The following is a 24016-nucleotide window of genomic DNA, read 5'->3' on the forward strand; positions in this document are numbered from 1 at the left end:
TCCTGCCTCAGTCTCCTGAGTAGCTGAGATTACAGGTGTGCACCACCACGCCCAACTAATTTTTGTATTTTGGGAGAGATGGGGTTTCCCCATGTTGGTCAGGCTGGTCTTGAACTCCTAACCTTGTGATCCACCCACCTCAGCCTCCCAAAGTGCTGTGATTACAGGCGTGAGCCACCACACCCAGACTTTTTTTTTTTTTTTTTTTTTGAGACGGAGTCTCGCTCTGTCGCCCAGGCTGGAGTGCAGTGGTGCAATCTTGGCTCACTGCAACCTCCGTCTCCTGGGTTCAAGTGATTCTCCTGCCTCAGTCTCCTGAGTAGCTGGGATTACAGGCGTGCGCCACCACGCCCAACTAATTTTTGTATTTTGGGAGAGATGGGGTTTCACCATGTTGGTCAGGCTGGTCTTGAACTCCTAACCTTGTGATCCATCTGCCTTGGCCTCCCAAAGTGCTGGGATTACAGTTTGAGCCACCACGCCTGGCTTCATGGTAAGAAATTGTTTTTCAAAGTGGTCATACTATTTGACATTACCACCAGCAATGTATGAGAGCCCATAGCATTCTATGGTTTGTCTTTTCATTTTCTTTTTTCTTTTTCTTTTTTTCCATGAGACAGGGTCTCATGCTGTCTCCCAGGCTGGAGTGCAGTGGTATAATTGTAGCTAAATGCAATCTCGAACTCATGGGCTCAAGTGATCCTCCCACCTCAGCCTTCTGAGTAGCTGGGATGATAGGCACACCCCACCATGCCTGGCTAATTATTTTTATTTCAATTTTTTATCTTTAGTAGAGATGAGATCTCGCTATGTTGCCCAGGCTGGTCTTGAACTCCTGGGCTCAAGTGATCCTACTGCCTCCAGCTTCCCAAAATGCTGGGAATACAGGTGTGAGCCACCAAACCCACCTGTTTTTTCATTTTCCTAATGTTATCTTTCAAAGAGCCAAAGTTTCTAATTGTGACAGCATCCAATTTATTAACCATTTTCCTTGATTGCCTACCTTAAGGTGAGGTTGCAAATATTTTCTCCTATATTTTCTTCTAGAATTGTATAGTTTTGGCTTTTTGTTTAGGTCTATGATACACTCAAACTAATTTTATGTGTGGTGTGAGGTAAGAATCAAGGGTCTTATTTATTTATTTAATTATTTAAGATGGAGTCTCGCTCTGTTGCCCAGGCTGGAGTGCAGTTGCATGATCTCGGCTCACTGCAACCTCCGCCTCCTGGGTTCAAGTGATTCTCCTGCCTCAGCCTCCTGAGTAGCTGGGATTACAGGCACCCGCCACAACACCCAGCTAACTTTTGTATTTTTAGTAGAGACAGGGTTTCAACATGTTGGCCAGGCTGGTCTCGAACTCCTGGCCTCAAGTGATCCACTGGCCTTGGCCTCCCAAAGTGCTGAGATTACAGGCGTGAGCCACCGTGCCCGGCCAAGGCTCATTTTTAGATATAGATCTAGACATCCACTTTTCCAGTACCATTTGTCGAGAAAGCTATCTTTACCTTGACACCTTTGTCAAAAATCACCTGTGGTTAATCCAGTGCTGGAGATAAGCAGGAGGTGCTCTGAGCGCCTTGAGAAGGGGGCGCCCAATTAATCCAGCCAGGTCTAGTCCAGGAAGCCTTCCCAGAGGGGCAACAAAGGAATCCAGGCAGAGGGCCTGTTGGTAGCTTAGAGTTGTGTTTTTGTGGATTGTGTAGGTATAGCGGGGTGTGGGGAAGACGTAGAGCTACAAGTAGGCAGGACCCAGATTGGGGTGGGGCGGGGACCTCACATGCTTTGCTAAGGAGCGTGCACTTTATCCTGGGAGTGATGAGGGGCCACCGAGAGGCTTAGGCAGGGAAATAACACAGCCAGACTCTGGCAGTTTGGAACATTGACTCCGGCTGTGGAGGAAGGACTGAAGGAGGTTAAAATGGAGGCAGCCTGTCCAGTAACTGGGAGGTGATGATAGGAAGGGAAACTTCCTCTGATTATTCTTTTTGTTTTCTCTTTTAGTTAGAGGTGGAGTCGCACTAAGTTGCCCAGGCTGGTCTCAAACTCTTGGCCTGAAGCAGCCCTCCTGCCTTGGCCTCCCAAAGTGCTGGGATTATAGGCATGAGCCACCGTGCTTGGTCTACCTTGTTTTAAGAGTTGACTTTCATATCATGCTGGAGAATGACCTATTCTAAATAAATGCCATGGAATCCAATAGGTAGAAGCCACAGGACTTGGTGACTGTTTTGGAGTGAGACTGACAGAAAGATGTTCTGTCTGGGGGAGTGGTTCTCAGCCTTCTTTCAGACTGATCATGCTGGACTTCCTGCCAGAGGCTCTGTGTCTGAGGGCCAGCAGGGAGGCCCAGACCTCTGTGTTTTACAGGCCTCCACGGTGGCTTCTGATGTACAGCCAGCGTTGAGAACCACTGCTCCAAGTTGACAGCAGATCTCATACTTGGCAAATGGGTGGGTGATAGTTCCAGTCCCTAGACAGGGAGTACAGGAGGTGGAGCAGATTTAGGGGGAGTTTAAATTTGGTTTTAACTACTTGACACTTTGAGGTACTGTTGGGAGATTTCCATGCAGAGGAAAGTTGAATGTGTGGGTTTAAAGCTCAGAAGGGAAGTCTGGACTGGGAAAACGGTCTGGTTGGACATCAGCACATGGAGCAGCGCTTAACCAGGAGCTTGTAAACCCAGGGAGTTATACGGACAGTTTTATGGGTATGCATACATGTACACTGTTTTTCCTGGGGCAAATGGGGTTTCTGATTTCACAGGGCCCATGACCCCACAAAGGTTAAGAGCCTCTGATGAGGACAGTGGTTGATCCATGGGACAAAATAAGATTACTGTGGAACCCTGCTGGGGCAAGAAGGGAAAAGGCCCCTTCTTTTTTCTGGCCTAGCTGGCAGGTGCTATCTGCCTCCCCTCAGGCCCCTGCCTGCCGGGGATCTATGCCTCTCTAGCTGCCACAGCAACGCTTTGTCACCCTTTAGGTTCTTGTGTTTGATCGAAGTGTTTTCTCCTTTAATTTACTTTTTTAACCAAAGTAATATATGTGCACAATTGTAAAAGTTCGGATAGATACACAAAACTTTTTTTTTTTTTTTTTTTTTGAGATAGAGTCTCACTCTGTCACCCAGGCTGGAGTGCAGTGGTGCGATCTCAGCTCACTGCAACTTCCACCTCCCAGGTTCAAGCGACTCTCCTGCCTCAGCCTCCCGAGTAGCTGGGATTACAGGCGCCCCGCCACCACGCCCGGCTGATTTTTGTATTTTTAGTGGAGTTGGGGTTTCACCATGTTGGCCAGGCTGGTCTCAAACTCCTGACCTCAAGTAATCCTGCCCACCTCGGCCTCCCAAAGTGCTGGGATTACAGGCGTGAGCCACCGTGCCCGGCCCACAAAACTTAAAATGAGAAACAGCCCAGAATATAAGAGCCTTTCCTTAGTCTGAGATGTAATCGAGTAACTCTAAGGCCTTCTCTGGGTCAGCCTCACTATAATCTTCCCTCAAATAGTCCAGCCCCGCTTCTCCCTGTCATCAAGTCCTCTCCCCTTCCTTTGTCCCCTCTCACCTTTCCTCTTCCTTGTCCTCATTGTCACCATTGGTAAGCACGACTGAGCACCCAAAGGGTGCCAAGACACTCTAGGAAGCTGGAGGATGGGTGCAGAGCCCATGCTGTAAGCATCTTTGTCTCCCTCTTTCTCTGCCCCAGGCCCGCATGGAGTGGCACAAAGTTCCCAGGCAGAACCAGGCTCAGGAACAGCTGAAGTTCTGGTGTGGCCTTCCTGTGGTTTTCCTAACTCACCAAGTTACAGGTCAGTTAGAGCAGCAGCGCTTCTGACCTCGGTGAGGAGTTGGAGGATCTGGACGGGAAGTCAGAGCCTGGGTAACAGTCCTGGCTCTGCCACCCACTAGATGCGTAACCCCAAGTCAGCTGATTCCTCTCCAGGTGCCTCGGCTTCCGCATCTGTCATATGACCAGTGATCTCTGGGAAGCCACACAGCTCAAGGTCTTGGGGGTAAGACACCTGATATAGCCCCGACCCTCTCAGGCCACGATGGTGCCGATAGTCCCATGGTGTCAGCTCATGGGACATCTGCAGAGACTGGCCATTGTGGCTCCCTCCTGACCCTGCGTTCATGGGGAGTTCGCTGCCCAGAGCCCGTATTAGGAGCCCTGGGGGAGGACGCATCCTGCCTGCTTTGCCATTTCCTCAGCCTGACTGGCAAGCAGCCTTTTTCCTCCCAGCCTCTACCCCACCTACTGTGTTTCATGGCAGCATGGAATGGTAATGTTTGGACCTTGCCATTCAAAGGATTTGAAGGATATTTTTATCCTTCAAGAAGATTTGAATCAAAACAGTGAATCCAAATTATACAAATACTGATTAATTTTTAGATAATTTTCCAGAATGAATTTCAGAAAGCCAACAATTAATTACTTGATCAATGTTATTTGTAGCACACAGTTTTCTTTTTTATTTTAATGAACTTCCTTTAATGCAATTTTTGAAACTATTACTTTATTTGTTTATTCATTTATTGTTGAGATGGAGTCTCACTCCATCACCCAGGCTGGAGTGCAGTGGCACAATCTTGGCTCACTGCAACCTCTGCCTCCCAGGTTCAAGCAAGTCTCCTGTCTCAGCCTCCCAAGTAACTGGCGTCTGGCTAATTTTTGTATTTTTAGTAGAGACAAGGTTTCACCATATTGGTCAGGCTGGTCTCAAACTCCGGACCTCAGGTGATCCACCTGCCTCGGCCTCCCAAAGTGCTGGGATTACAGGCGTGAGTCGCCGTGCTGGGACTGAAACTATTACTTTAATATCCTGCTGTAATGGTTCCACTAACATCCTCTGTTCTTTGGGTTTTGGTTTTTGTTTTTGAGACAAGGTCTTGCTGTGTCACCCAGGCTGGAGTGCAGTGGCATGATCTCAGGTCACTGCAGCCTCGACCTCCCAGGCTCAAGCTATCCTCCCACCTCAGCCTTCTGAGTAGCTGGGACTACAGGCAAGCGCCACCACTCCTGGCTAATTTTTGTACTTTTTGTAGAGATGGGGTCTCACCGTGTTGCCCAGGCTGGTCTGGAACTCCTGGGCTCTAGCGATCTGCCCGTCTTTGCCTCCCAAAGTGCTGGGATTACAGGCGTGAGCCACCACACCCGACTCATCTTCTGTTCTGCTGTGATGTGAAGTGCTGAGAAGTTCAGGTGTGTGCACCTAGGTCAGTCTTGCCTGGGGACCTCCCAGAGTTCGGATCTCTGGCTTGGGAGCCTCACCTTCTCCCTAACGTGGAAAGGGAACCTGCACGTGAAGAACATGATTCTGAGCCAGGCTCTGAGCTCAAACCTGGGTCTGCCTCCCTTGTCTGTGTGATTTTGCGCCACTTGCTAAATCCCCTGAGCCTCATCTTTCTCACCTCTAAAATGGGAATAATGATATTACCTACCTGCTTACTCAGGAGAGCTGTTTGTATTATATAAGTATACTTGATTGTTGCGACAAACACAGTAACATTGAATAATCACTTGTGTGAAACTTCTATTCCCAGCACGTCATGGAAGCTCCAGAAGCGTCACTTACCCTGTTCCTGTCGGCATCATCGTCGTCAGCATCATCATTTAAGAATCAAGCCCTAATGTGCACATGTACCCTAAAACTTAAAGTATAATAAAAAAAAAAAAAAAAAAAAAAAAAAAGAATCAAGCCCTGTTTTCTTCTTCTGACCACTGGGTGGCACCACGGAATTGGTTCTGTGATCATTGCGGTCTCAAAGGCAGCCTTTGGGTTTGGGTGAACAGTATGATAATGCTGGTTTGCCGTAGGTCAAAAACAGCAAATTATCCGCAATTTCATATGGTTCTACCTAATACTTGCGGTGTCCCTGCCCTGGGCTGTTTCCCTTCGGCTTCATCTCAGCGAATCACGAACACATTCCACGGACTCACCTCCTTGGAAGCCTTTTGGATTCTCTGCGCAGCCCAAGCTGCCCGGGATCTGGGAGGCCAGGCTGTGTCTATGGCGCCTGCAGGAGTCGGCCCAGGAGCCCGCCCGGACTTGCCACTGGAGACCTGGGGCCAAGGGCCCATCCGAGCTGGGAAGAGAGGGCTAGAAAGAGAGCGTTAGAATTGAGGGGCTGGGTGCGGAGGCTCAGGCCTATCATCCCAGCACTTTGGGAGGCCGAGGGAGGTGGATCACCTGAGGTCAGGAATTCAAGACCAGCCTGGCCATCATGGTGAAACCCCGTCTCTACAAAAATTCAAAAGTTAGCCGGGCGTGATGGCGTGCACGTGTAGTCCCAGCTACTCGGGAGGCTGAGGCAGGAGAATCGCTTGAACCCGGGAGGCGGAGGTTGCAGTGAACCCAGATTGCACCATTGCACTACAGCCTGGGCGAGAGAGTGAGACTCTGTCTCAAAAAAAGAAAAAAAAAAAAAGAATTGAGGTCAGAGGGGGCAATCACAGGAGTTTGATTTGTAGAAGCAGAAGGCTCCGATTTTGTATTTGCTGAGCCCAGGAAGCATTTCCCAAGAAACTCAAAAGACTCGCCATGCCCCGCTGACCCTGACCTTCTGCTCCTTGTGTCTCCTTTCTCAGGAGCGCAGGGCTGGCTTTGGGCCCCCAGCATTGTGAAAGAAGTTGAGAAACATTAGAAAGATCTCAGATCATTCCCAGAATTGCTGAGTGAGTCTAATCGTGGTGTTGAGTCACCTGGAGGCTGGAGGGGGCCCCAAGCCCTGCAGCTCCGGGCCTGAGGCGGGTCCTCAGTCCCTGGGCTGAACTGAAGCTAAGCAAAGCTCTGCGTTCGCAGGGAGGTCCCCGTGGGCTCTCTGCCTGTGTCTTTCTAGCCAAAAGGTCCCAGGGTTTTCCGTATGTGGAGGAACTTGGTGTGCCAAAAACACAGGAGCACTTCATGAGCAGCTTTTTCTTATTTGTGCATTTATTTAACATTCTCTTCAGAGATAAGGGCACATATAAGTTTCGTTGTTTTTATGACTTTAAGGAGATTTTCTTTTCTTTTCTTTTTGAGACGGAGTCTCAGTCTGTTGCCCAGGCTGGAGTGCAGTGGCACAGTCTTGGCTCACTGCAACTTCTTCCTCCGTGGTTTAAGCGATTCTCCTGCCTCAGTCTCCCGAGTAGCTGGGATTACAGGAATGCGCCACTGCGCCCAACTAATTTTTGTATTTTTAGTAGAGACGGGTTTCACCACGTTGGCCAGGCTGGTCTTGAACTTCTGGCCTCAAGTGATCCGCCTCACTCGTGCTGGGATTACAGGTGTGAGCCACCGTGCCAGACCTAAGGAGATTTTTTTCTAAAAAGGTTACCTTCCAGAAATTTAAGAATGGTTTAATATTATGAAATCTATCAATGTGATTGATCATATTAATATTTAGCATATAAAAGAAAAATGATGTGATAATCCCCACAGATACTGAAAAATTCAACAGTTTATTTTTGGTAAACACTCTTAATAAAATAGGAACAGGTATATTTTCTTAATACGAAACAATATACTTATCTCAGTATAAAAGCCAGCATCATACTTAATGGGGACACAATAAAAGTTCTCCCAAACTTGAAGTCAAGAACAAAAGAGGTTTATCCATTTTTACAGCTATTACTTAATATTTTTCTGGATGTGTTAGCCAATATAATTTGACAAGAGGTAGAATATAGAGATAGAGAAATCACAATGGAGGAAAAATTATTATTTTCAGATCAAAATAACTGTATACTTGGAAAACACAAAGGATTTTATTCAGAAATCACACACCAAATGCTGGTGAGGATGAAAAGCAATAGGAAGGGCCATTCATTGTTGGTGGGAATGCAAAATGGTATACAGCCAGTTTGGAAGAGGGTTGGCAGTTCCTTACAAAACTAAACATGCTCTTACCACACAATCCAGCAGTCGAGCTCCTTGATATTTATCCAAATGAACTGAAAACTCAGGTCTACACAAAAGCCTTATATGAGGCCAGGCGTGGTGGCTCACGCCTGTAATCCCAGCACTTTGGGAGGCCGAGGCAGGCGGATCACGAGGTCAGGAGATCAAGACCATCCTGGCTAACACGGTGAAACCCCATCTCTACTAAAAATACAAAAAATTAGCCGGGCGTGGTGGTGGGCGCCTGTAGTCCCAGATACTCGGGAGGCTGAGGCAGGAGAATGGCGTGAACCTGGGAGGCGGAGCTTGCGGTGAGCCGAGATCGCGCCACTGCACTCCAGCCTGGGTGACAGAGCAAAACTCTGTCTCAAAAAAGAAAGCCTGTACATGAATGTTTACAGCAACTTTAACCATGATTGCCAAAACTTGGTAGCAACCAAGCTGTTCTTCAACAGGTGAATGCATGAACTCTGGTACACTCAGACTGTGGAATATTACTCAGCACTAAAAAGAAATAAGCTGTCAAGCTGTGAAAAGACATAGAGGAATCTTAAACACGTATTACTAAAGTGAAAAAAGCCCATCTGAAAAGGTTATATACTATGTGATTCCAACTATATGACATTCTGGAAAAAGCAAAACTATGGAGACATTAAAAAGATCAGTGGTTGTCAGGGGTTGCGGGAGAGAGGATGAATAGGTAGGGCCCACAGGATTTTCAGAGAAGTGAAACTATCCTATATGATACCACAGTGGTAGATGTCAGGACACGTCTCAACCCATAGAACGGGCAACACCAAGAGTAAACCCTAACATGAACTGTGGACTTTGGTTGACAATGACGTGTCAATGTAGGCTCATCGGCTGTAACAAATGTACCACTCTGGTGCAGGATGGTGGGGGAGGTGGTATGTGTGGCGAGGGTTTGGGGGCATGTGGGGAATCTCTGTACTTTCCACGTAGTTTTGCTGGGAACCTAAAGTTGCTCTAAAAAAATAAAATCTAGCTGGGCGCGGTGGCTCATGCTTCTAATCCCAACACTTTGGGAGGCCGAGGTGGGTGGGTTGCTTGAGGTCAGGAGTTCGTAACCAGCCTGGCCAACGTGGTGAAACCCCGTCTTTACTAAAAATACAAAAATTAGCCAGGCGTGGTGGCAGGTGCCTGTAATCCCAGCTACTCAGGAGGCTGAGGCAGGAGAATTGCTTGAACCCAGGAGGTGGAGACTGCAGTGGGCCGAGATCGCACCACTGCACTCCAGCCTGGCGGCAGAGCAAGACTCCGTCTCAAAATAAAAATAAAAATAGATAAATAAATAAATAAATACAATCTATTAAGAAAGTGTTACAATAATTCAGTAAAATTAAATTCAGTAAATTTACTGAATAATTCTGTAAAGTGTCTAGTTTGATATTAATATTCAGAAACTATAGACTTCACATAAGTAAAGAACAACTAGTTATTAATAGAAAAACTAATGGAAGAAAGTTCATTTAAGTCCATTTACAAAAACAACAACAACAAAAGCAACAAACAATGATGACACAAAATGAAACAATTTGGAACAAACTTAATGAGATACATGAAACATATTTATGAATTAAACTGTCAAATTATAAGAGATACAAAAGATAATTTAAATATATAGAAAGACATATCACATGATAATTTTTATTTATATATATATATTTTAGAAACAGGATCTTGCTCCATTGCCCAGGCTGGAATGCACTGGCACAATCTTGACTCTCTACAGCCTCGGCCTCTGGGGCTCAAGTGATCCTCCTACCTCAGTCTCCTGAGTAGCTGGGGCTACAGGTGCACACCACAATGCCTGGCCATTTTTTAAATTTTTTTTTCGTGGAGATGGGGTTTTGCCATGTTGCCCAGGCTGGTCTCAAACTCCTGTGCTCAAGTGATCCACCCACCTTGGCCTCCCAAAGTGCCAGGATTGCAGGCATGAGCCACCATGCCCAGCTGAAATACCATTTTCAACTCTTGGTTTAGTAAAAATCACATTATCAGAGAGATGGGGAAATGGGTACTTTCTTATGTTGCTGGTGACTATAAACTGGAAAGCCTCTGAGTAGAGCAATTTGATGATATCTATAAATACAATTACAATAATTTTAAAAGACAATATTAGAATTTATATACATTATTTCCATTTATTCAGCATTCTCTCTTTTATCCTGTATCTTAGATTGCTCTTCTGAGATCAATTTTTTTCTTTCATTAGTTCAACTTTCTTGATGACAAACTCCCCATTTTTGCCACCCTCAATCTTGAAAGATAGTCTTGCAGGGTTCATCATTCCAAGTTGACAGTTATTTTCTGTCAACATTTGCAAGACTGTATTCACTATCTTCTGACTTCTGTTGTGTCTGCTGAGAAGTTGGCTGTCTTTCTAACTGTTAACCTTTGTGGGTGACTTGCCCTTTCACTCTGGTTGTCTTTAAGATCTTACCTTTGTCTTTTGCATTTTCATTTTCACTGAGATGTGTCTAGGTAAGGATTTATTTTTACTTATCCTGCTTGGGATGCATTTTTGTTCCTAGACTTCTGATATGTTTTTCACGAGTTCTGAAGATGTCATGGCCATTATCTCTGTGAATATTTTATTTCCCTCATCCTCTCTGTTCTACATTTTTGAGGACCTGGCTACACATACATGTGCATCTTCACACACACACATCCTCACTTGTGCTTCCTTTATGTTTTTCTTCTATTTGTCTTTCAGGGTTGCAACTTCGGTAGCTTGTTAACTCCCAATTCCCTAATTGGTATTTTAAGATTTGTATGTTTCATTTCAAAAGTTTTTAAAAGCTATCTGTTCATTCCTGATAATCTCTTGTTGCCTGCTCATACATACATGCATACAGGTACTTTTTAAACATAGGTGTATCTTAAAATTTTTATTTGGAAATAACTTTAGATTTGTGGGAGAATTGTAAAGGTAGTATGGGTAGTACAGATTTCTTTCATGTTAACATCTTATGTATCCACAATATATTTACCAAAACTAAGAAATTAACATTGATATAACATTACTAACTGAACTAAAGACTTTATTTGGATTTCTCCAGTTTTTTCACGAATGCCCAATTCGATTCCAGAACCCCAGCCAGGATACTGTGATGTTCTCAGTCACCATGACTCCTAAGAGCTTTCTCTTCAGTGGTGCATTTCACAGGGTTCTAAAACACACTTTCAAACCAGCAGAAGGAAAGGGAAAAAAGTTAACAAAACATATGGTAAATAGGATATATAAAAGAAGATACAAATAAGTCCTAAAGTAACAGTATTAATAATAACTATAAATAAAATGTCAGTAGCTAAATAAAAAGGCAGAAAATATCTAGGCAGAAACTCTTAGTCTTGATACTGAGAACTGTGAGGAATATACTTAAAAGGATAGAGAAAGACTGAAAAGAAACAGACAGATAAATGATATAGCAGGTAAATATGAACCAAGAAAGAGTAGTGATATTAACAGCTAAAAAATATAATTGAAGGTAAAACCATCATATTATCAAAGAGAGATATAGCGTGTGATAAAATGCACAAACACACACACGCACACACATGCAAAACAATAGTCTTGAAAAAACTCTGAAGCAACAACTGGCAGAACTGTAGGAAGAAACAGCTCAACAATTGTAGTTGGAGATCTTAAGGAAGCCACCTTCTCAGGAAGAGGCAGTTCAATAGAAAAAGCAAGCGAAGGCATAGATGATTAGATTAATTTAGTTCATACCTTAAGAGTAAAGGTGGATCGGGGATGGGCGCGTTGGCTCACGCCTGTAATCCCAACACTTTGGGAGGCTGAGGCGGGTGGATCACCTGAGGTCAGAAGTTTGAGAACAGCCTGACCAACATGGAGAAACCCCGCCTCTACTAAAGATAACAAAAAATTAGCCAGGCATGGGGGTGGGCGCCTGTAATCCCAGCTACTCAGGAGGCTGAGGCACAAGAATCGCTTGAGCGCAGGATGCGGAGGTTGCAGTGAGCCGAGATGGCGCCACTGCACTCCAGCCTGGGCCACAGAGTGGTACCTGTTCGTCTGTCTCCCAGATATGGAAGCCAGGATGGAATCCTCTATGAATCAGAAACACATACTAAAGTATGAATGGTTTTTAAAACGTAGTGTTAGTGAACAATAGAGTGAGAAAGAGAATGCAATTTATTAGCACAGGGCAGGGTATATTAAAGACACACACACACAAACATGTGTTTGACAATGATGCAAGGATACACATCAGACACATTGCAATGGATGGCCGTGGTGGGGTGAGGGGGAGGTGGGGACAGGAATTGGGCCCAGAGATGAAGTGGGGAAGAGGAATGAAACAGGAGAAGGGCCTTGAGGCTGGTGCTGGCAATAAACTGAACTGAGGTGGATGATGAGCCCAGCCCTGTACACACCTTCCAGTTACAGACGTGATTACAATCTTTCCTATCAGCAGAAAGGCCTGTGCGTGTGACCGTAGGTGTCATGTGGCCAGCGGGCAGCAGCTTCTCCCTAGAAAATCACAAGCTGGGGCCCGAAGACAGGTCTGGAGGCAGGGGCTGCGCATTCCTGCCAGGAGCGCAGTGTCAGTGGCCCTCCCAGCCCAGACAAAGTCCCCTCAAAGCTGGCCTCTCTGTCTTGGGGGAAGCAGGGCATACTGGCCACAGCTTAGCTTGAGTTTCTGGATTTCTGAAGCAACAAGCTTGAAATCCCCAAGAGCAAAGTTCTCCAGGCTGGTCCCAAGGCTGGGTGATGTTTGTCTTTCCAGCTCCCTTTCCCATCTTGCCTCCTGTTCCCAGAGGAACATCTGTGTTGGGAGCAAGCGAAGCACAGGGATGGGCCACAGGAAATCTCAGAGGGAAATAGTCCCCAGTGACAACCTTCAGGGCATCAAGGAGTTTTTTAAAAATGTAAAGTTACCTAAGGACTTGGATAGACATTTCTCCAAAGAAGATATTCAAATGGCCAGTAAGTACATGACAAGACGCTCAACGTCATTAATCATTAAGGAAATGCAAATCCAAACCACAACGAAATACCACTTCACACCCATTAGGATGACTATTATAAAAAAGAAAATAAATGTTAGTGAGGATGTGAAGAAATGGGAACTCTTGTGCCCTGTTGGTAGGAATGACAAATGGTGCCACTACTGTGGAAAACAGTATGATGACTCCCCCAAGATTAAACATGGACTTTCCACAGGATGCAGCAACCCCACTTCTGGGTATATAGACAAGGACTTGAAAGCAGGAACTCAAACAGAGATGTGCATACTCATGCCCATAGCAGCACTGAAAAGATGGAAGGAACCCAAGTCCCCATTGATGGATGAATGCAAAAACAAAATCTATATATTATATACATAGGAATATTATATATTACCTGTTTATATAATCTGTAATATTTTAACCCTGTATAATATTCCTATATATAATATAATATGTAGAAATATTTATATAGTATATAAAATATTATTTATATATTATTTATGCTATATATATTATACAATATATTATATATTATATATATTGTATTATATATCTACATATAATATATTATATATTATATTATATATCTACATATAATATATTATATATTATATTATATATCTACATATAATATATATTATATATAGTATTATATATCTACATATAATATAACATATAATATATTATATATTATATATCTACATATAATATATTATATATAGGAATATTATACAGCCTTAAAAAGGAAGGAATTTTTTTTTTTTTTTTTTTAGAAACTGATGTTTATTTTCCATCAACCTTATTTCCATGTTGCGTAAGAGCCTGTGCGAGAACAGCCTAGGACCGTTCAGTGGTTGCTCCTACCCATTCAGTGGCCTGAGCAGTGGGAGCTGCAGACCAGTCTTCCGTGGCAGGCTGAGCGCTCCAGTCTTCAGTAGGGAGCTGCTGAATAGGCACAGACGGCACCTGCACGCCGTCAGGCCAGTCTGCAACCTCAGGCTGAGTAGCAGTGAACTCAGGAGCTGGAGCAGTCCATTCACCCTGAAATTCCTCCTTGGTCACAGTGTTTTCGGCAGCAGCCTGCTCTTTTTCAATCTCTTCAGGATCTCTGTAGAAGTAGAGATCAGGCATGACCTCCCAGGGGTGTTCACGGGAAATGCTGCCACGCATGCACAGAGCTTCCCGAGCCAGCATCCACCACATCAAACCCACTGAGCGAGCTCCCTTGTTGCATGGGATGGCAAAGTCCACATAGCACAGAGGAGAATCTGTGTTACAGAGCAATGGTGGGTAGTCTCCGTGAGAGGCTGCTGGTCAGCCCTGGGGTCAGTAACCGCAAGAAGCCGTGGCTCCCAGAAGGCTGCCTGGATCTGGTTAGTGAAGGTTCCAGGAGTGAAGGGGCCAGCGATTGGAGTGGCTCCGGTGGCAGCAGCAAACTTCAGCACGACCCTCTGGCCAGTATTCCTGGAGGATATAACACTGACAGCAGCAGCGTTTTCAATGGCAACAATGGCACGAGCTGCCAGCAGAAGCTTCTTCCAGGTCCTTGTCAGATTTATGATGTAGATGCCATCACTTTTCCTTTTATAGATGTACTGTTCCACCTGGAAGTCAAGATTGCTGCCACCTAACTGGGTTCCTGCTGCAAGGAACTTAAGGACATCCTCTTTCTTCATTTGCAGGACATCAAGGGCTCCGGACACTGTGAAAATTTCCCTTTAAATTACGATGAGAATCCAGAACAATGCCGGATGGAACCCTCTGTAGGTAGCATGGAAAGGCAAAAGGAAGGAAATTCTGATACATGCTACAACGTAGATGAAACTTGAAGGCTGAGTTTCAAGGAGAATAACCAGTCACTAAAGGACAAATACAGTATGTATATCCCACTTACATGAAGTGCCTAAAATGATCAAGTTTATAAAGGCAGGAAGTAGAATGGTGGTTGCCAGGGGCTGAGGGGCTGGGGAAATGGGGAGTTTGTGTTTAATGGGTCAGAGTTTCAGTTGGGGATAAAAGGGTTCTGGAGATGGGTGGTGGGTGATGGCTGCACAACAGTGTCAGTGCCACAGAACTGTACACTTACACTGGTGAAAATGGTGTATTTTATCACAATTTTTAAAAGTTGCCTAAGAAGAGACTAAGCAAAGCAGATGCATTTCAAAGCAGTCCCCACCCCTCTCCTTGGTGAAGTCTCAGAAGGAACCTGAAGTTGGAGTGGAAAGAAAAGAAGCCTGGCTGTTAATAAGTTCTTAGCCTCTGATGGAAATGAAACAGGAGTAGAGTGAGGCCTCACGCGTTTGGAGTCCTGAGACTCTCCTGGGTGAGGGCAGATCCTGTTGTCCTCTGCTGAGCAGGATCCACCTCCTCCGTCTTTCTGCAGGGGGCCAGGCCTGGAAACAGGGGTGTACATGCTTGCCCTTGTGTACATACATCCGTCACATCCACATGGGGACCTGCCCGTGTGTTTAGAATATGTTACACCATTCTCCGTGCCTTAGTATCTGGGGCAGGTGGCCCTATTTTTCCCTACAAGTCACTCCTTCCTAGCCATACCCATGCTCTGCTGCAGGGCGAAAGAGCCTTCAGCCAGGAGGGCCAATGGCAGGGCAGGTCTTTAGGCAGAACAGCTCTCTGCTCTAGGTTACCCCCAGCAAGAGGAGGACGGGACCTCACACCCTGACGAAGGCTCAGATGAGCAGCCACTGCAGGCTGAAAAGTTTTGCTGTGGAATTCTGTCCTCTCAAAGATAAGCACAGTCCCCAGCCTGCCTCCAGCACTGGCGTGGCCAGCACTTTTGTTATCAGTGATGAGCCCTGCTCTGACAAACGCTGACCAGCCTCCTGCTCCTGGGGGCCAACTGGCCGGTGTCCTTGAGATGACTGGAGAACTGCAGCAGACGCGATAAAGGCAATTGCACCTGGACTTTGGTTCGAATGTCCTGGAGACTGCAGGCAGGCGGTCCAGTCAGGCCTGTGGCAGCACAGGCTTCCCAGCCTGGCCTGGTGGAGACTCGCCACCACCACCCTCTGGGGCTGACTCTGCCTGTGTTCAAATCCCAGCAAGTTCCTCAGCTCCTCACTCTCACAGCCTCATTTCCCAGTCCTGTAGAATGGGGATAATTCTAATAGCTCCCCTGCGGGGAGCTGGGAGGGAGAAGAGGAGGTCACACCTAAAGCTGGTAATTGATTGTCAAAATGTAACATTCCTGGGAAATGCTGGGGCCATTTGGCTTCCTTTCCAGCCCCCGATGGGTGGTCTGGGTTCTAGGAACCAGCAACAGCTGGAGCTGGAGAGGGAGGAAAGGAGGAGAGAAAGTAGAGTGAGAGAGTTGGGGTCGGGCATGAGCACACCCCGGTGGCACTAAGCCTGGTGCCCAGAGCCTGGTATTGGGAAAGCCAGCTTCTTCTCCCTCCCACATGTACCAAAACTAGCACCAGAGAGAACTCTGAGCCCGTCTAGCTGCGGGTGAGACTCATCTATACCTGCTTCTTCACCTCTTCACCAAGGGAAGTTAAGCGGAGGGTCAGGGCACGCCTCGGGGCTGGGGTAGTGCTTCCTGATGGTTTGATCTCTCTGGGTTGGCACGTCACCTGGACATCATCTTCATCATCTTCATATTAGCATTGGTGAGGGTAGGGAACAAGGGTTGTGGGGGAGGGGGGCAGAGAGCCTACGGGGTGTTCTGTGCCCAGCCCTGACCAACAGAACAATCACAAGCTGCTATGGGTTGAGTGGTGTCCCTCCCAAATTCCTGTGTTGAAGTTCTAACCCCCACCCACTGCCTCAAAATGGGACATTATTTGAAAATAGGGTTGTTTGAGATGTCATTAGTTAAGATGAGGTCATTAGGATGGGCCTTAATCCAGTATGACTGATGTCCTCCTAAAAGGGGGGAATTTGGGCACAGACGCACGAAGAGTGCCGTGTGAAGACAGAGGCTGAGTGTGGGTGGTGCCTCTGCAGGCCAAGGAACCAGCCCTGCTGACATCTTAGTGTCAGACGCCCGGCCTCCGGGACTGTGAGACGATACACTTGCCACGTAAGCCACTCAGGTTGTGGCACCTTGTTACACTTGCCACGTAAGCCACTCAGGTTGTGGCACCTTGTTACGGCAGCCCTGGCAAACCAACACACATCTCCTGGGACAGGGGTCAGCCTCCGGACCAGGGACAGATACTGGCCAGCCCCGATGCCAACAGTGATCCTTTTTAAAATCAGCTCTGCACACCACGAGTTGCCAGGGAGGACCAAGCTCCTCAGTATTCCTGGAACTCCCCCGGGACCAGTCCAACTTCCAGGAGGCAAAACTAACGTCTCATCTCATTCATGCGTTCAGCAAACACTGTCTGTGTTTGCTCTGTGGCAGGTGAGGCTGGGCACTGGGAATGTACTGGGCAGGGGCAGGCTCTGTCCCTGCCCTTAAGGGGCTCGCTGGCAGCCTGGAGGGGAGACAGGCCCTTCCCAGATACAGACTCTTCATGGAGTGTGACAGAGAAAAGCTGGGCTGAAGGATGGCCCGGGGACCTCTGGTCTCTTTCCCTAGGGCAGCCTCCTTTTTCACGCATTCAAGACCTTTGAGGAATGAGGATCTTGGTTCTCAGGACAGCCTCTCACAGGTGGTAGGAAAGGTGCCTCTCCCAAGGAATGTGGGGTGGCTGGCTGTCCAAGTCAACCTCTGCAGGGCCTGGCGACCCTGCAGAACACAGCCAGCACCCACATTTTGCCGTGTGCGCCATCATCATTTTTCACCAGCACCCCTCTCAGAGAGACCCGAGGGAGCCACGAGCTTGATGATAATAGGGACAATCTGTTGTTTTACAGCTCTGTAAACCAAGGCACCAGGGCTCTGCAGAGATGGTGTGGCCAAACCCAGGCTGCCTGGATGGTATCCGCACCTGCTGCTCTACAGACATGGGCTGTGAGCAGGGCTGAGGGGGATGACTTCTCCGGCCAGGCTGCGCCCCCCTGGGCACTGGAGCTCATGGGGACTAGGGCAGGGAGGCTGCGGGGATGGAAAGATCCCAGGCAGCTTCTGCCTCCTTGGAGCCACTATCAGTCTGCAGACCACCAGCTCGCCAAGGTCAAAGTTCACCACTCTCTCCCCGAAATGGATGTTATCCACAAGCTACCGGGCAAGGTCCAGTGTACCAGTGTGGCCTGATCATGTAGCGGCCCTGGTGTCGGATTGCCTGGGCTTCCATCTGGCTTATTAGCCAAGTGACCTCGGGCAAGTTACCCGCTGTATTAGTCCCATTCTCGTGCTGCTAATAAAGACATACTTGAGACCGGGTAATTTATAAGGAAAATAGGTTTAATTGACTCACAGTTGTGCAGGGCTGTGGGAGCCTCAGGAAACTTACAGTCATGGCAGAAGGGGAAGAAAGAAGTGCAGAGCAAAAGGGGGGAAAGCCCCTTATAAAACCACCAGACTCAGGAGAACTCACCATCACGAGAACAGCAGCACGGGGGGAACCGCCCTCATGATTCAGTCACCTCCCACCGGGTCCCTCCCATGACTTGTGGGGATTATGGGAACTACAATTCAAGATGAGATTTGGGTGGGGACACAGCCAAACATATCACCTATCATCTCCAATACTCAGTTTCTTCATCTGTAAACTGTGTCTTGAATACTGATACTTCATGATGTTGCTATGAGGGTTAAACAAGGAGATTTATAGGCAGGGCCTAGTGCACATAAGCCCACCCTCTAAGTGTCAGATATTCATATGTTTACTGGGATTAAGGTGTGGGCTTTGGTCCTCTGGAAGTGAATTCAGGGCCACCATTCACGGGTGACCTGATCTCAGGGCAGGTCACCACTCTCTCTGTAGTGGCCGCTGTGGGGCCCTGGCCGGTGCCCCTTCAGGGCAGAGTCTCTGCTTCCTGCAGCTGCCGGGAGTGTTGATGGTTTTGGTGGGGCCCAGCTGGGTTTCTCTCTGGGAGGTGCCCTCAGCTGAAGAGAACCACCTTGCTCAAGGTCGCCCCCATCTCCAAACCTGCGTCCATGAGGGCTGCCGTAGGGATAGAAAGGCCAGGCCCTCTTGCCTCAAGGCAAGATAACTCGGAAGGTTCACCAGCCGGGGCCTTCCTGGCTACTGCATGGCACTCACTCCTCTCTCTGCCCGTCCCGTGGCTTCTTACCCCCTGGCAGGCACTGTTTGTGAGAGCACTCCCTGAGACGCCTGCACACAAATCTCTGTCCTCGAGTGTTTTCCTGGGAACCCAACCTGTGACAGTTGGTGCCAGGAAGGATCCTAGGAACAGACTCTAAAATGGGATCTTGGTGCTGCGTCCCCTGCCGGCCAGCTGGCAAGCAGGACCAGGCACATGGCTGTGGCACAGCTGTTCCCACTCGCCCGGCGGAGAGCGGGCGGGGAGCTGGTGGGAGGGATGTGCTGATGGAGGCTGGTGCCGCACACTGTGTCCTGTTACGCCACAGCCGGGAACCAGACCCTGGGTTCAAGTCCGGAGCTGTGATGGCTGCGTCCCCATCAGCAGGAAGCCCTGTCTCCTAAACGCTTTGGTTTCCTGAACTATGAGGGGGTGAGGCGAGCTGATTGGCCAAGCTGATTCACCGCGGTCCCTTCCAGCTCTAGCATCCTACACAAGCCCGAGAACTAGGGAGAGGGGTTTGGGTGGGATGGGAGGGCCTTGGAGCCAACAGTGTGAATAAGCGAAGGGTAGTGGATGGAGGAGGCTGGAGAAGACCTTCTGGGGCCCACGCTGCCCGAAGCAGCCTGTTTCATCCTGGGCTCAGGCCCTCCCCTTCCTCCCCCGAGCCCTCCCAGGTTCTGATGCTTGGGCACCTGTCGCTGACCCAGCTGGGCCTGGATTTTAGTCTACTTTCCTCAGGATGCCCTGGTCTCCTAGACTTCCCTTTCTTCCTCCTGCGTCTGCCCCAGCCTGGCAGGAGTGTGCACTCAGGACCATTAGCAGTTGGGGACGCTGGAGAGGACGTTGCTCAGGCACACGTTTCTGGGCTCTGGAGCCCTGAGGAGCCTCTGGGCTGTGGGTGCCTCCCTGCATCCCCTCCCAGCCAGCCCACAGGCAGGCACTCAGGGAACACATGGAGGCTCTGGAGCCCTGAGTAGCCTCTGGGCTGTGGGTGCCTCCCTGCATCCCCTCCCAGCCAGCCCACAGGCAGGCACTCAGGGAACACATGGAGGCTCTGAAGGGCTAAGCGACAGCTTGAAGGCCACACAGCTGGTCACAGGGCCACATCCACCACGTCCACATCCAGGACTGGGTAGCTCCAAGCCGTAGCTCCTTCCGCAGCCCCCTCAGCCTCCTCATTGAGGCCGCCTGCGTTGTTCAGAGGTGAGAGGTGACATTGGGACTGTGATTGGGACAGTGGAAGTTTTACTTTTACTTTTTGTTGTTGTTGTTGTTGTTTTTCAGATGAAGTCTTGCTAAGTCGCCCAGGCTGGAGTGCAATGGCGCAATCTCGGCTCACTGCAACCTCTGCCTCCCGGGTTCAAGCGATTCTCCTGCCTCAGCCTCCTGAGTAGCTGTGATTATAGGTGCCCGCTACCACACCCGGCTAGTTTTTGTATTCTTAGTAGGGACAGGGTTTTGCCCTGTTGGCCAGGCTGGTCTTGAACTCCTGACCTCAGATGATCCGCCTGCCTGGGCCTCCCAAAGTGCTGGGATTACAGGCGTGAGCCACTGTGCCCAGATCTTTTACTTTGTATTTGCTTGCTTATTTATTCATTCCAAAATGATATTGATTAGATATTTAAAAGGCTTTAAAATTCAAAATAAAGAGTTAAAGAAACTAAAATAAAGTTTAAAGAAAGTAAAAATTACTCCTTAAATTGCACCAACTGGAGCTAGTCACTGTTAACAGTTTGGTGAACAGATTTCCAGACAGCTCTGTGTGTGTGAGTGTGCGTGTGAGTTTGTATGTGAGATCTTATGATAATGGGATTATATACTGTTTCATAACCTGCTCTTTTTACTCAACAATATGCCGTGGAACTCTTTCCACATCGGTAAATATAGCTGTACCCTTCATTTAACAGCTGCAGACCATCATCCATTGCATTCCACTGGGAATGAAGGTATGAACTGTGTTTCATTTACCCAACCTAATACTGGGCATTTAGGTTGTTTCCAGTATGTCTCTTATTACAAAAAACTGAGGCACGGGCACGATGACACCTCTGTCTTGGCCATTTGTCCAGCTGCTGTCTTAGATCCATTTCAGCAGGTTGGTCTTAAAGAACAATCCCTACAGCAAGCAGGGGTACTGTGCTGCCTCATTGCAATGGCAGATCCTCATTTTCAGGAAATCCAGGGCTCCTCCCCAAGGGGCCAGGGCAGCAGAATCACACACACAAGGAGACAGTTTTCTCCTCGGGAAGTTCTGGGTGAGAGGCAGAGAGGGGCTCTTGCCCCGAGTCCAAATCTAAAGTCGTGACTAGTCGTCCCCATGACAGTCTGCTCGGCTTCCTGCTGGAGTCTGGGGGGCCTGAGGACGGCCTGCAGCTCTGCAGGGGGCTCGGCTTTTCCTCCAGGAGGCAAGTGGGCTAAAGAAACTCGGGCCGAAGGCGGCTGGGAGGCCAAGGGCATCCCGGCGGGGATGGAAGGCTTGGCCTAGTGCCGCTGCTTCTCTGCAGCCCCCTGGCACAGGAACTGAGACGGTGGGATCAAAGAAGTCAAGCTCACAGTTGGAAGGAGAGAGACCCGCAGCCAGATGACCATAGGGGTGACAATTCTCATGCACTTGGCCAGGGGTGGATAATAAGAAAGGGAGTTGGGAGGCGATGGGGGTAGTTTCTCCATTATCAGACTATGGTCTATATATTGGCCGGGTGAAGCCTTTTAAAAAAACACAGACTTACTTTATATTTACGAGCAGTTTAAAGAGCAGGCCAGTTGGGCAGAAGGTACAGAGATTTTCCATCTACCTCCCGCCCCTACACAGGCACAGCTCTCACTACATCCTTCAGAGTGGTGCGTGTGTCACAATTCACAGCCCTTCCTTTACACAGCATTGTCACTCAGGGCCCACAGTTGTCCCTCCGTGGATTTGGATTCATGTATCCATAACGACATGTATCCACCATTGTGTACACATTTGTAGTCAGCCTCCCTTAAAACTATGACTTGCAGTGAAACTGCAACTCCCCTGCCCCAACACACACACACGCACACGCACACGCATGCACACGCACACACAGACACACACGCACACGCACAGACACACACGCACACACAGACACACGCACACACAAACACGCACACACGCACACACACAGACACACGTACACACGGACACACGCACACACATGCACAGACACAGACACACGTACACACTGACACACATGCACACAGACACACATGCACACACATGCACACACGCACATAGACACACACGTATGCACACACGGACACACATGCACACGCACAGATACACAAGACACGCACACACATGCACAGACACGCACACACACGCAGACACACACATGCACAGACACACAGAGACACATGCATATACAGACACACGCACTCACATGCACACAGACACGCACATACACACACAAACACACACAGACACGCACACACGCACAGACACGTGCACACAGACACGCACAGACACACACACGCACATAGACACGCACATAGACACATGCACACACAGACACGCACACACATGCACATACACAGAGACAGACATGCACACAGACACAGACACACGCACACACTCACACACGTACACACAGACATGCGCACACATACATGCGTGCACACATACAGCACACAGACACACATATGCAGACACGCAGACATGCAGACACACACGCACACACACATGCAGGTGCACGCACATACACACACACACACACACAGTTTTTTGCCAAGGGAAGAGACAAAGGTGAATGTATTTTACTGTTTTCAAAGGCAAGCTTTCCTCTCCACCCCTGCAGTGTGTCCCACGGTCACAGATTGGTTTACTGGGGCTACGGTGATTCCATCACAGGCTGGGCTTGGAGTCTGGAGGAGGCCTTCCAAAGAGGGCAGGAAGAGAAGGAGGGAGCAGGCAGAATCCCAGAGGCTTCGTGGTGGAATGTGGCCAATCGTCCTCTTTAACGGAGGCTCACAGGTTGCCGCTGTGGAGGGTGACTGTTCCTGAGCCGACTCACACTAGCTCGATCATGAAAACATCTGTTGCAGTCTCCAGTTAGTGCCTCTGCCCACAGATGGCCTTTGAAAAGTGCTTTTGGTGCATTCTGCCTCTGAGACAGTAGGCCCCTCCCTCCCGCCTCCCTGGAAAGCCCACAGAACCGACAGGTGCTTCAAGGAATCCACGCCAGGATAGGGCTGTGGCTGGGCCAGGGTGGAGGATGGTGTGGTTTGGGGCAGCCTGCATCTATTTTCTATTGTTTCATTCTTTACTGACAGTACCCTGCTCTTTCCTCTTCCCCAGTCTCAGACCTTGTACTTCTGGAGGGGATGGCTCTGCCACGTGACACAGGCCTAAGCTGGCCCACACATCACAGAGGCTGCCTCATGACCTGGTTGCCACCAGTCAAAAGGGCCTCAGGCTTCTCTCTTGAGGCAGCTCCAACCGGCCATCCCACCTAACTTACAAAAGGTGTGGGGCCGGAATGGGTCTGCAGAGATCCCCTGGGGCTTCCTCCAGGTACAAATGTGAATCCGAAGGTCGAAGTCAAAGAGGTGCTTAGAAACAATTCCCCTTTGGGATGTTAAAATGCTTCCAGCAACGGGAATGAGTATCGCAGACCCCTCGAATCCTGTGCTTCGAGGTCTCCTTCTGGCTGAGCACTCAGAAGACCTCCAACCCCAGCTGTCACCTGTTCACAAGGTGACTTCCTGCCCCATCCCTGAAACCTTCCACTCATGCCCATCTCGGGAACTTTCAGCTGGGACCAGCTCTGGTGCTCGAATCTGAGCTACAGAAGGGCCTAAGGAGACCCTGGAGGCCCTCTGGGTCACCCCACAGATGAAGAAACAGGGCCCACAGAGGGGCCATGACTTTCCCTGAGCCACACAAAGCCAGGACAAGAGCCTGGGAGCCCCAAGGGCCCATCTCGGGCTCTTTCCGCTGTTACCACTTATATCAATTCAGAATGCAGCCAGCTGAAACAAGAGAAGACAGGAATCAGCTGTCAGG

General features: G+C 48.4%; 1 pseudogene; it reads right to left on the reverse strand.

Annotated features, from left to right (window-relative positions):
• Positions 1–13684: 13684 nt before the first annotated feature.
• Positions 13685–16029, reverse strand: LOC115934001 (small ribosomal subunit protein uS2B-like; annotated as a pseudogene).
• Positions 16030–24016: the final 7987 nt, after the last annotated feature.

This window comes from Gorilla gorilla, chromosome 2 (assembly GCF_029281585.2).
Source record: "Gorilla gorilla gorilla isolate KB3781 chromosome 2, NHGRI_mGorGor1-v2.1_pri, whole genome shotgun sequence".
NCBI lineage: Eukaryota > Metazoa > Chordata > Mammalia > Primates > Hominidae > Gorilla > Gorilla gorilla.